The 14,682-nt window shown below is 47.4% G+C and overlaps 1 protein-coding gene across 2 annotated transcripts in view; it reads right to left on the bottom strand.

Annotated features, from left to right (window-relative positions):
- VILL (villin like) overlaps window positions 1-14,682 on the bottom strand; it is a 156,912-nt gene that overhangs the window by 115,463 nt on the left and 26,767 nt on the right. The gene's annotated exons all lie outside the window — the stretch shown is intronic.

Consider the following 14,682-nt stretch of genomic DNA (forward strand, 5'->3'; position numbering starts at 1 on the left):
GCTTCTAGCTGTGTGCGGGACTTGTTGTATTAGTCCATCTATACTGACCTCCATCAGGTTGCAAACTGAATATATTTTTTTCTGCATCTACCTCTGAAAAAATATTTGGCCTTCTAGTAGTGTGTCGGACTTTCTCTATTAGTCCATCTATACTGACCTCCATCAGGTTGCAAATTAAAACTAATTTTTATCTGCATCTACAGTACCTCTGAAAAAATATTTGGGCTTCTAGTAGTGTGTCGGACTTTCTCTATTAGTCCATCTATACTGACCTCCATCAGGTTGCAAACTGAATATAATTTTTTTCTGCATCTAGCTCTGAAAAAATATTTGGCCTTCTAGTAGTGTGTCGGACTTTCTCTATTAGTCCATCTATACTGACCTCCATCAGGTTGCAAATTAAAACTAATTTTTATCTGCATCTACAGTACCTCTGAAAAAATATTTGGGCTTCTAGCAGTGTGTGGGACTTGTTCTATTAGTCCATCTATACTGACCTCCATCAGGTTGCAAACTGAATATATTTTTTTCTGCATCTACCTCTGAAAAAATATTGGGCTTCTAGCTGTGTGTGGGTCTTGTTCTATTAATCCATCTATACTGACCTCCATCTGGTTGCAAACTGAATATATTTTTCTGCATCTACCTCTGAAAAAATATTTGGCCTTCTAGTAGTGTGTCGGACTTTCTCTATTAGTCCATCTATACTGACCTCCATCAGGTTGCAAATTAAAACTAATTTTTATCTGCATCTACAGTACCTCTGAAAAAATATTTGGGCTTTTAGCAGTGTGTGGGACTTGTTCTATTAGTCCATCTATACTGACCTCCATCAGGTTGCAAACTGAATATATTTTTTTCTGCATCTACCTCTGAAAAAATATTGGGCTTCTAGCTGTGTGTGGGTCTTGTTCTATTAATCCATCTATACTGACCTCCATCAGGTTGCAAACTGAATATATTTTTTTCTGCATCTACCTCTGAAAAAATATTTGGCCTTCTAGTAGTGTGTCGGACTTTCTCTATTAGTCCATCTATACTGACCTCCATCAGGTTGCAAATTAAAACTAATTTTTATCTGCATCTACAGTACCTCTGAAAAAATATTTGGGCTTCTAGCAGTGTGTGGGACTTGTTCTATTAGTCCATCTATACTGACCTCCATCAGGTTGCAAACTGAATATAGTTTTTTCTGCATCTACCTCTGAAAAAATATTGGGCTTCTAGCTGTGTGTGGGTCTTGTTCTATTAATCCATCTATACTGACCTCCATCAGGTTGCAAACTGAATATATTTTTTTCTGCATCTACCTCTGAAAAAATATTTGGCCTTCTAGTAGTGTGTCGGACTTTCTCTATTAGTCCATCTATACTGACCTCCATCAGGTTGCAAATTAAAACTAATTTTTATCTACATCTACAGTACCTCTGAAAAAATATTTGGGCTTCTAGCTGTGTGTGGGACTTGTTGTATTAGTCCATCTATACTGACCTCCATCAGGTTGCAAACTGAATATATTTTTTTCTGCATCTACCTCTGAAAAAATATTTGGCCTTCTAGTAGTGTGTCGTACTTTCTCTATTAGTCCATCTATACTGACCTCCATCAGGTTGCAAATTAAAAATAATTTTTATCTGCATCTACAGTACCTCTGAAAAAATATTTGGGCTTCTAGCTGTGTGCGGGACTTGTTGTATTAGTCCATCTATACTGACCTCCATCAGGTTGCAAACTGAATATGTTTTTTTCTGCATCTACCTCTGAAAAAATATTTGGCCTTCTAGTAGTGTGTCGGACTTTCTCTATTAGTCCATCTATACTGACCTCCATCAGGTTGCAAATTCAAAATAATTTTTTTCTGCATCTAACCCAGCCAATAGTTTTGGCCTAATACCACAGTTTGGCCACTCAGCTCTGCTCGGTTACCATCCATTGTTTTTTTGTGCAAACAACTCCAGAGTTGTGAATTAGTTAACCACCAAAATGAGTGGAAAAAGGCCTGCTGCTGGTGGAAAGGGGAATAGGCGTGTTGGGAAGGGGAAAAAAGGTTGTGTCCGTGGGGTAGGTGTTAAAGCAACAGTAACATCTGCAGAAGAAAGACCATCTTCCAGCCAAACTAAAATGTCTACTTCTTTTAGCGGACAATGTGATAAGATCCCTTTCTTACGGCCACGCCAATCGCTACAAATTCCAGATGAGTCACAAAAACAGCAGGTGCTTCAACGGATATCAAGTGCTCCTTTAAGTGGGCTCTCCTCCACATCAACTTCAACATCACAAATACTCCAGTCCTCAAAGGTGTCACCCAAATCGCACTTGCTTCCTCACAGCTCCCAAATCTCCAGCTGCCCGTCTGAGTATGAGGTAGAACAGATGGTTGAGTCTGCAGAGCTGTTTACTCATACTATAGCCTGGGAATCAGAGGTCGACTCCAGCGCTTCTGTGAATCCAGACGAGGAAATGATCTGCACTGATGCCCAGAATCTTTATGAGTCGGATCCAGGACCAGACGCAGAAGGTTCTGACCATAATGTAGACCCTCATTCCCAAACTGTAACTCCTGTTGGTGGAGACAATGAGGAAGACGATGATAAGACTCAAATACCTGATTGGAGCGACAACTTTAGTTTTTTGTCAGGGCAGGAACAGGTTGGCTCTGAGGACGACGGGTGTGATAACGCACAGGGTGATGATGATGAGGTCGGAGATCCCACTTACTGTCAACCCACAGTCAGCCAAGAGATGAGGTCAGCAGAGGAGGTGGAGGAAGATGCTAGTGACGACGAGGTCAGGTTGCGCCTTCCTGGACAGAGACGTAGTACTGGAAGCACGTCAACAACTGCATCCTCAAACACAACTCTGCCTCTCACCACAAGTCGTGGTGGCTCTTCAGGTCGCATGGGTGCTAAGCCTTGCATAGCCTGGGCATTTTTTCAGATCGATAAAGATGACCCAACTCGTGTTATCTGTAACATTTGTCAGCAAAAGCTAAGTAGAGGCCAAAAAATACATAGTTTGAGTACTTCATGCATGAACCGGCACATGGACATGAAGCATAAGTTGCAGTGGGAAGCTCAGTGTGCTACAATGCGGCCTAGCCGGCCGGGCCAACCACCGTCTGCCATATCTTGTGCATCCGCGGCCTCTTCATCCTCTGTGACTGGGGGGACAGCAGTCACACCTGTTTTGGGGCGCAGACCTGCCACCTCTTTACCCGCAACAGCCAGCGTGATTGGCAGGTCATCATTTTCTTTGGAGGTGGTAACACCAGCTGGTGTTGAGCGCTGTCCGACATCGATAGCACCACCTTTGGATGAAGGCAACCTAACATGTCCGCCTGCATCTTCCTCACAGACCGGCAGTTTGCCGGGGACACCCTTATCAACCCCGTCTAAGCACAATAGCCAGCCCTCGGTCCCTCAGATGTGGACAAGTAAAAGACCATTTCCTCCTAGCCATGATAAAGCTAAGAGGTTGAATTTCACCATCTGCAAGCTCTTGGCTACAGAAATGATGCCTTTCCGCCTGGTGGACACAGAGGATTTTCGAGACCTTATGTCCGTCGCAGTGCCCCAGTACCAGATGCCCAGTCGGCACTACTTCTCAAAGAAAGGTGTGCCTGCGCTCCACCAGCATGTCGCACACAACATCACCGCTTCTTTGAGAAACTCTGTGTGTGACAGGGTGCATTTCACCACAGACACTTGGACGAGTAGGCATGGACAGGGGCGTTACATGTCGCTGACTGGGCACTGGGTAACTATGGTGACAGCAGGACAAGGGGCTGCTGTCCAAGTCTTGCCGTCCCCACGAGTTGTGCGTCAATCCTCTTTATGTCAAAGTTCCTCCACTGCTTCTGCCTCCTCAACCTCCTCTCGGTCTTCCACCTGCACCCAAAGCCTGTCTGGTCATGCCACAAGCTTTCTAACTGCGCAGAAGGGATCCTGCACACCTCCTTACTATGCTGGCAGTAGGGCTCAACGTCATCAGGCGGTTTTTACATTGAAATGTCTGGGAAATGTGAGTCACACAGCTGAGGAGTTGTGGTCAGCTCTGGAGAACCAATTTCATGAATGGTTGTCTCCACTGGACCTGAAACCAGGGAAGGCCGTGTGCGACAATGCTGCAAACCTGGGTGCGGCCCTTCGCCGGGGCAATGTCACACACGTGCCTTGTATGGCTCACGTGTTGAACCTGGTTGTCCAGCAATTTTTAGCCCACTATCCCAGACTAGATGGCCTTCTGCAGAGGGCACGGTCGCTGTGTGCTCACTTCCGCCGTTCGCATCCCGCAGCTCAGCGACTTACATCTCTACAGAAGTCGTTGGGCCTGCCACTTCACCGGCTAAAATGCGATGTGCCTACCCGGTGGAATTCAACTCTGCACATATTGCAGCGACTGTGGCAGCACCGACAAGCCCTGGTGCAATACGTTCTGACGTATAGCCTGGGCCAACGAGATTCAGAGGTGGGGCAAATCACGCTGGAGGAGTGGTCTCAGATCAGGGACCTATGCACCCTTCTGCACAGTTTTGAAATGGCGACGAAGATGTTTAGTGCTGACGATGCCATTATCAGCATGACTATTCCGGTGATTTACATGCTGGAGCACATGTTAAACAGAATTCGGAGTCAGGTGGTGGCACAAGAGGAGGTGGAGGAAGTAGAGGAGGAGGAGTTGTATGCGGAAGGGCTAACATCTGCAAGGTCCAGAAGGTCGGCAGCACCAAGGCGGCAGGCATGTGAGGGTGGGGGAGATGGTTTTACCAGGGCGCATGGTAGCAGCCAAACTAGTGAGGAAGGTGCAGGAGCCCAGGAAGAAGTGGAGGACGAACTGATGGAAGACTCATCAGATGAGGGAGACCTTGATCACATTTCTGTTGTGCGAGGTTGGGGGGAGAGGACAGAGGAAGGAAGCATGATTGTTACCTCGCCACCAACACAACAGGGACTTGGTGCTCCTGGATGCGCAACACACATGAGTGCCTTCTTGCTGCACTACCTGCAACATGACCCTCGAATTGTGAGAATTAGAAATAATCCTGACTACTGGGTTGCCACACTGTTAGATCCCCGGTACAAAAGTAAATTTGCAGAAATTATTCCTGCCATAGAAAGGGATGCACGCATGCAGGAGTATCAGCAGAGACTGTTGCAGAATCTTACATGTGCTTTTCCACAAAATACCAGTGGTGCACGTAGTGAATCTCACAGTTCCAACTTGCCAACCGTGGGACCGTCAAGTGTTCAGCACTCAAACCGTAACAGAACCACAGTATCTGCTGGTAACATCAATTTTGCGGAATCATTTCACCACTTTTTTAGCCCATCCTTTGCAAGGCCACAGGAGACAAGAAGTCTGACACATAGTCAACGCCTAGAGACGATGGTACAGGAGTATCTCCAAGTAAACATTGAAGCCACGACTGTGTCACTGGACCCTTGCTCTTTTTGGGCTTCCAATCTGGATAAATGGCCGGAGCTAGCCACTTACGCCTTGGAGATCTTGTCATGCCCCGCAGCCAGCGTTCTGTCTGAACGTGTGTTCAGCGCTGCTGGTGGTGTGCTGACAGATAAGCGCACGCGGCTCTCCACTGATAATGTAGACAGACTCACGTTCATAAAGATGAACAAATCATGGATCCGAAACGACTTTTCTACCCCTGTGTCATCCTGGGGAGAGTAAAAGCTTGATGATTGGTTAAAATCACCCTACCAAACGTTTTAAGCTTTCAAATTACTAATCATGTTTATCTGTATCTTGACTGGAAAATAATTTGGGCTTTGTAGCAGTGTGCAGCACTGATCCTATTAGGCCATCTATAATAAGCTCCACCAGATTTAAAATTAAAAATAATTTTTAGCTGCATCTAGCCCGGAAAATAATTTTGGGGCTCCGAGATGCGCAAGACACATAAGTGCCTTCTTGCTGCACTACCTGCAGCATGACCCTCATATTGTCAGAATTCGAAGTAATCATGACTACTGGGTTGCCACACTCTTAGATCCCCCAAACTTTTCGATCAACCTTTTCATTTTAATAAAGACCAAAAAAATGGTCATTTTTGAAATTATAAGCATTAGCAGGTTGTTAGAAACTGAAATCAAACAGTTTTCAACTCAAAACTTTATTCTAGGTGATGTTACATTTTCACATAGGACCCCTTGTTCGAAAGGAGCTTCTGAACTCTCTCGTCCATTGAATTTGTCAGGTTTTGGATGGTTTCTGCTTCAATTGTTTTGCATGAGGACAGAATACCCTCCCAGAGCTGTTGCTTAGATGTGAACTGCCTCCCGCCATCATAGACACTCCTTTTAATGATGCTCCAAAGGTTCTGAATGGGGTAGAGGTCAGGGGAGCATGGGGGTCACACCATAAGTTTGTCCCCTTTTATGCCCATATCAGCCAGAGATGCAGATGTTTTATGTGCAGCATGAGATGGTGCATTATCATGCAGAAAAATGATCTTGCTGTGAAATACACGGTTCTTCTTCTTGAACCATGGCAGGAAGTGCTGTTTGAGAAAATCCACATACATTATGGAGTTCATCTTTAGCGCCTTCAGGGATCCTAAAGGGGCCGACAATCTCTCTCCCCATGATTCCAGCCCAAAACATTACTCCACCTCCTCCTTGTTGGCGCTGTAGCCGTGTTTGCGTGGGGTGTCCATCAACCAGCCATCCTCCACTCCATCCATCTGGACCATCGAGCGCTGCACGGCACTCATCCGTGAACAAAACAGTTTTGAAATCAGTCTTCATGTAATGTTTGGCCCACTGGAGCCGTTTCTGCTTGTGTGAAGTGGATAGAGGAGGTCGACAGGATGGCGTATGCACAGCTGCAAACCTCTGAAGGACCCTGCATCTTGTTGTTCGGGGGACGTTGGAGGCACAAGCAGCTTCAAAAACTTGTCTGCTGCTATGACAAGGCTTTTTTGCCGCTGCTCTTTCAACCTGACGTAATTGCCTGTAGGAAAGAGTCCTCAATTTGCCCTTATCAGCACGCACACGTGTGTACTGTGAATCAGCTACATACTTCTTGATTGCCAAGACACTTCATCCTGATCATCGCACAATGTTGATTGTAGTCATGCCTTGACCTAAACACTTCACAATTTGTTGCTTCTCAGCAGCCGACACATCCTTTTTCTTTCCCATTTTGGCAGAAAATGTAGGCTGCTTAATAATGTGAGAGAGCCTTCTTAAGTAGTCTTGCCTTTCATTGGACACACCTGCCAAACTAATTAGCACAGGTGTCTGCAATTGCTTACAGTGATATAAAGAGCCCTGACACACATCACCATCAATGAGTTTAACTGACAAACAAACAAATTCTTCCCTTATCACTCCTAAACACTTTTTGCATAATAATTTGGAACGCGGTGTACATGTGCTTTTCCACAAAACACCAGCGGTTCACGTAGTGAATCTTACAGTTCTAACTTGCCAACCGTGGTCTGTATGGAATTGTTCAATAAAGGGCCCAAAATTAAGATAACATAGATGGGAGAGGTCTCTATGAATAGGAATTCCTAAGTATTTGATACCCTGTGAGGGCCAGGCAAAGGGAAAGTTGGACTGGATGGAATCCTATATGGATTTGGGGAGGGAGACATCGAGGGCCTCAGACTTCGCTGCATTGATTTTAAAATTTTACCATGTAACAAAGTGATCTATTTCAGCCATAACAGCATGGATGGATATATGTGATTGAGTGATATATACTAGGACATCATCAGCAAATAGAGAGCACTTGTACTCGGTGCCTCCCACCTCAATCCACCTAATATTGGGGTTATGGCGAATTGATGAGAGCAGGTGCTCCGTCACTAGGATGTATAAGAGAGGGGACAGAGGACATCCCTGCCTTGTCCCATTGGTGATTGTGAAAGGTGATGAAAATGTTCTGACGCACCCCCTGGGCCTTGGGACACCCGGAGCGGACCCTTTTTGGTGGATGCTGGTGGTTGTAGTCTTCGTGGCGGCGAACCGGTTCCGTGGCTCAGGGCGGTCAAACCAGTGGCGGAACTATTTATGTGGTTTTGATGTTTAAATGTCCGACTACGCCACCCGTGGATTGCGGTCAGAGTGAACCGCCGCTACAGGTCAGACCGCTGAGGCTGGTGTTGTGGGTGCAGCAGAGCGTAGCATAACTCCCCACAGGAGGAGTATAGCCTCAGGGCAGTGTATGCGGAGGATGGGGGTGATGGTGCAGGGCAGCAGCAGTAACGACACGGAGTCAGTGATGCAGTCCAGGGCCTTTACTCACAGTTCTTATTATCCAGACCACGTCTGCAGGTAACGGCTGCCCACGTCGTACTGTGCTCACCAGGTGAGGGGCTCAGACAACTCCCAGATAACTTTGGAGCACTTCACAGGACCCCCTTTGTGTGTCCTTTGTCTGGCCTTTCTTACCAACACTTCTGTCCGGCTGCCTCGGTCCTCCTCTTGGTAAACTTGGCGCCAGTTTCCCTGACCCTATGTGGTGCTTTCCTAGCGGGTGTAGCGAGGGGCTGCGCCACATAAAATGTCAGTGCCTCCGGTTTCTAGCTGAGGGTCGTTTCCTGCCTCCACTAGTTTGGGGACCGGTCTCCCCCTTTGGCCTGACCCCTCCACGCAGGTGGATTCGGGCGTGCGGTGGCGACTCGCCCGTCCGCACCCCTGGGATCCCTTCATTCCTCGTTCCTGGAGCCTTCTCCGCTCCTCTTCCTTCCTTCTCCCTCTTCCAGGCCTGGGCCTCTGTTACTAGGCCCGCCTCCGGAGCAGAGCTCATGCAGAGCCCCTGCTCCCTGCCACTTCTGCTCAGACTTCTCTGCACTGAACTAAGATGGTGCCCACCTTTTATACTCCCTTCTCAATGCACCCAGGAACTGCTTCCTCCCTGCTCCTGCACTACAGGGTTCCCCTTCCTCAGTGTTCCCTCCCCCCACTCCAGCCAGGGACAGGGACTGTCGTGCCCATCTCAGGGGCATATTGGTCGCCCTGCCCCACGGCAATGTGGTGTAATGCATGCAGGTGTCGGGTCCTGATCCACACTCCATCCTTACCTGAGAGTGAGATATCACACCTCTGGGTGAGGTGCAATACGTCTGTAGCAACCGAGCCCTCAGGGTGCTACAGTTCCATTTATCTTCAGCCTAGGTGACGTATTGCGATACAGGGCCGTGATTTTGGCTATAAAAGGGTCCCCTAGACCCCTACCCCAAGCTTTTTAAGAGAATCATATATGGCGTGCCAGGAGACTCTATGGAATGCTTTCTCAGCATCCAACGAGAGTATCTAATTACAAATTTTTAACTGCATCTAGCCCAGGAAATACTTTGTGCCTAGTAGCAGTGTCTGCTAGTCAGCGGATTATCCCGGCTGTTAAGCAAGCTACACCACCTGTAGTTTAGACACTTAATTTTTTCAAAGGAAATGCTTCGGGACCATGGGATACTCAGTGAAGAGCATCAGGAGGCACCCCAAGGCATAGGGGCTGGGACTGGCAGTAGGATGCCATGCGGTGGACAGCCGAGCTCGATCCTTATAAAAGCTTTTTAACTGCAGCAGCTTTAGTGGACGCTACTGGAGCTGGAATTACGCGGCTGCTGGCATGAGACTTGCCCTCCAATAGATCCTTGTAAATGGATTTAAAGTGTATTCATTCAAATTAGAGAGACAATTTAAATTAAAAAGCTTAGAGCTGCCTCCACCACAGGGGGGCTCGCTCGACCCACCAGCGGACAGGCACCAGTATTGGGAGAGGGGGGCTGGCCATCAGGGTTCACCGCGGCTCTGGCACAAACCCGGCGACACGGAGGTGGCACGGGCAGGAGCGGACTGGCCGTGTCGGCTTCTCACTTTTTGGATTTTAGAAGGGCATCACATGCCTATATCTGTGTCTCCCCCTCCTTTTACTCCTCCACCTCTTTTATTTTCGCATGACTATATGTACTTGTCACTTTTCCATGTGTTAGTTGTGTCTTCTGAGCAGTTTGTCAGCTTTTGGACACCTTTGAAGGTGTTTTCTATGTGTTTCTATGTGTTTTTGTTTGCCTGCCATTGGTTTTAACGGTGTTCGAAGGTGTTCGACGAACAGTTCGACGAACAGTTCGGCGAACACACGGGTGTTCGACGAACCGAACCGAACTCGAACACTACGGGGGTGGCTCAACACTACTCAGGACCCTAACACTACATCCACTACACCACATTTCCGGGGGACAGGGCGACAATGCTCCTACGGGAGAGCACAACTGTCCCTGATCCCTGGCTGGAGTGGGGGGGCGACCACCTAGAGAGGGGGAACTAGGTAGTGGATGGGGTGGAGGACGTAGATCCTGGGAGCACTGAGTAAGAGGTATAAAAGTAAGGAACCATTTTGGTTCAAAGAGAGAAGTGAGTTCAGTCAGAGGAGGAGAGTGACAGGAGCTGGGGCTCTGTACGAGCTCTGCTCCACAGGCAGGCCGAGTCGCTAGGCCTGAGCCTGAAGGAGAAGGAAGGGGAGCAGGAAGGCTCCAGGACAGGAACCGAAGGGACCCTAGGGGTACGGGCCGTGCAGCTGGCACCCATATGCCCGCCGCTGCCAGGAGGTGGGGGGGTCAGGCCAGAAGAAGGGAACCGGATCCCTCAACCAGCAGAGACTACAGGGCTCAACTGGGAACCGGAGGCTGCAGCACTTCAAGTACAGCAAGCCGTCCACACCAGCCACCAGGAAGGTAGCCACATAGGGCCAGGGGACGGAACAAACGTCGCCCGCCAAGGCCCGAGGACACTGGACAGAGGTGCCGCTAGGTGTGAGGTACAAGAAGAGAGGCCAGAGAGGACACACTGAAGGGGGTCCTGCTAAATGCTCCAGAGATACCTGAGGGTCGACCGAGCTGCTTACTGCGTGAGCACAGGACGCCGTGGGCTCTTACACTGGCCCTGTAAGTGGAACTGCTTAACTGTGAGTATAAGATCTGGGACTGCATCATCTGGACTCTGTGATTCTTCTTACACCGCTACACCTTGCACCATCACCCCCATCATCCATACCCACTGCCCTGAAGCTACACTCTTCCTGTGGGAAGTTACACTACCTTGCTGCGCATATCACCAGCTTCAGTGGACTGCTCCGCAGAGGCGGTTCCCAATAACCGCATTCCACAGGTGGCATAGTCGGACTATTTAAACCAGACACACATAGACTACCCTGGTTTGACCGCCCTGGGTCACGGACCAGGTCACCGCCACAGTGACTACAACCCCCAGCATTTACAAGGCCCGGCTCCGGGTATCCCCACGGCCTAGGGGGCGCGTCAATAATAGATAATGATACATGGTCATCCTATGCTATGATCGGGAATGCGTCCATGGGTAATGTGAGTGGCAACCCCGACTGCAAAAGCAGTCACTAGCCTGAGAGAATACAGGCAGAAATAACTAAGGTTTTTAAAGCTGTCTGACCATCAGTGATCACAATGTTACGCCATGTCCTAATGATAGTATTGTCCCCGAGGGCGAGGAGACTTGTGAAGACCATGCCATAACAGGTCCACCATCAATGAGCTGCCCTGTGGTGATCAGCTGTTATTGAAGAGTCAGCTGATGACAAGTCCTAAGGGAAGGTCAATGCAGAGAAAACAAAGCATTGCACACCGAGTTGTCTCGATAATGTATGAATAAACCAAGTCCTTCAGGGGCCCAGTGGTTTACTGCTCTGCTTAATATCTTACATAACCTAACATGGATTTTCTTAACTGACAACCCCTTTAAGAACATGTGCATAATGGAAAGACTTCACCTCTCCCTACATGTCTATTCTTGTAAATCAAGTAAATATTATATAGTAATACAGAAATTTTATTATATAAATATTATAGTAAATGTTTAATAAAATATAGTAAATTTTGTAAATATTTTCCATGAAATAATTCTGCATCATCTTTTCTGAAAACTCCGCATTCTGTGGCTCTTCTGTTACTTCTAGAAATGTATGAATACATTAACTAGCTGTTACTATGGTATTTGTCAAAGGGGTGTGTCCCTACAGAGTCTGAGGCTGCAGACACATCCGTGTGTCACGGTGCGTAATGCATGGACCCTCCGTAGATCTCCTGACCCAGACTCAACAATCTCATAGGCTTATATCAGGCTGTCAAATTTGGGTCAGGAAACCTGCATCCAGTCTGTGCATCAGTCAGTTCTTGGACCGCCAAACGCTCTGCACTGATTGAGGTGTCAAGGCCCGCTCCCATGGCCATATTTTATGCTATGAGTGCGATCCGACAAAACATCAAATTGCGCTGGGACCAATGTTAATCTATGGGGCCGTGCATATGTTCGATTTTTTTTCTTTGGACAGATCCAGTCCGAGGAAAAATTTTCTTCATGTCCGAATTTAATCTGATATTCAGAACACACTCAGCCATTCAAGTCAATGAGTTCATGGAAAGCATTGGACTACACTCGGATGACATCTGACTGAGTGCAGTCCGATTTCCATGGATGGACAGAATGGAGAGACTATATGCTCATATGCTTCTAGCAGGGTAACACCTTCAATTGGTTATACCTAGTTATCAATTTATTCAGAAACTACAAGAAGGATTTACAGAAGAAGGGTAAAACTACTATCAAGAAATTTTATTTTAAGTTGAATGCATTTTTTTTAAATAAAACAGACATGTCACGAGATCTGGTGGATTAAAGACATTCTAGGACTAATTTGTTGGATATATCAGTTTTATGGCTCGCTCAGATGAGTACAATCTGATAAAAAGTGCACTCATACCAATGTTTTCAATGAGGCGGTGCAGATCTGGGTATTTTTTCTCAGCTGTATTCGGCAAGAGACAAAAAATTGCAGCATGCTTCAATTTCAATCTGAAATCTAATGGGTGCGAGAGAAAAATCGCAAGTTATACGGACCATCCATATGGCATCCAATTTTTACATATATATTACAATTCTGTAATATGGGAAACTGTAAATGGTCCTGTAAATGATTACTAGCTGCTGCCGTAAAAAATACGGATTGTATATAGATGACAAGTGAGAAAAAAACTGTCCCACTTTTCTGGATGAGAATGGGACTGATTTTTGTGCGCTCGTATGACCTCAGCCTTATACGTGTATATACTGTAGAGGGAATAATTACTGTACATGTAGAGTTTGCACTGACCGTACATTTGAAGCAAAAGCCTGACTCCTGGATGCGCCTTTAACTATATATTATAATATGTAGATCACAAGTCAGCAATAGCTCCCTTTAATAAGGGAATAAACTGTTTTTCTTGACATCCTACTCAAGGTGACTGCAATGAATGTGATGAATAGTCGGTTAATGTGTAACAGCCGGAAGCTTTGCTTTCAGTCCCCACGACTCACTATTTTGTATTGGGAAGTATAACTCATTAGTTTTATTAAGTTTCTTTAGCTAGCTTTCAAGGGAAGACGTTCTTTCTCTTGTAATGTGACGACAGCTGTTACCTTGAATACCGTTATAAAAATAGTCACTCCTTGCATCAAGGCGGGAGGAGGAGGAAAAATAATTGTTTAGAAATGTTCAGCTTTGACTTTGCCAAACTCAGCTGGGTGTGTACAGGCCTGACATGTTCTTGAACACATTTACTTGTTCTGTTACCAGCAGTTAAAACTTTGTATTACAGGGGTTGTCTGGCCTTGGGATACAAGTCTACAGTCTCTCTATGTGACTGCAGGCTTGTGAATCCTCACAGAGTGCAGTGTGCTTGCTGTCAGGATTCTCCAGTGCCAGAACCAAGAGCGGGCAGTCATGTGATGGCAAGAATGTGAATTGCATATGTGGCGCCCCTGCTGGTTCAGTCGCCACAGAGGTACTGCATCTCACCCAGAGGTGTGGTATCTCACTCTCAGGTAAGGAAGGAGTACTGCCCGGGACCCTAACACCTGCATCCAACACTACACTACTCCAGACCAGTAGGAGGGGCAAGATGTGTCGCTTTCCTGCTGAGCCCTGTCCCTGGCTGGAGTGGGGGGAACCAAAGTAGGGGGAACCATGTAGTGGGTGTGGGTGGACTAAGTAAATCAGGGGAGCACTTGTTAGGAATAGTATAAAGAGGGAAGCCATCTTGGGTGTGGGAGTTCAGTCAGAGGAGGACAGTGAGAGGAGCAGGAGCTCTGTAGGAGCTCTGCTGAGGAGGAGGGCCTAGCCCGAGAGGCCCAAGACTGAAGAGAGAGAGGAGCAGGAGAAAGGCTCCAGGAGTGAAGAAAGGATCCCAGGGGTACGGGCAGTGCTGGAGGCCACCCATATGCCCGAGTCTACCAGGCGGTGGAGGGATCAGGTCGCAGAGGGGACCGGCCCCTAACTAGTGAGAATTACAATATTCAACTAGGTAACCGGAGGCTGCAGCATTTCAGGTACTGCAGCCTCAAGCCACATCTATCTCACCAAGAAGGTGGCCATAGAGGACCCAGGGGACAGAGAAGACGTCGTCCGGCAAGGTCCGCGGTCACTGGATTGGGACACTAGGTGTGAGGTGCAGGGAGACGGCCAGAAGGAACACACAGAAGGGGGTCCCGTTATGTACTCTGGAGGTACCTGAGGGTTGGCTGAGCCCCTGCCCGGTGAACGCAGCACGATGTGGGAAGTTATGATCTGCAGTTGTAACCAGGAGCAAAGTAAGAACTGTGAGTAAATCCGGAAGACTGCACCCCACTGTCTCCGTCAATTATTACT

Source organism: Phyllobates terribilis, unplaced genomic scaffold, assembly GCF_046119375.1.
Source record: "Phyllobates terribilis strain yellow unplaced genomic scaffold, ASM4611937v1 Scaffold_4__5_contigs__length_816908805, whole genome shotgun sequence".
NCBI lineage: Eukaryota > Metazoa > Chordata > Amphibia > Anura > Dendrobatidae > Phyllobates > Phyllobates terribilis.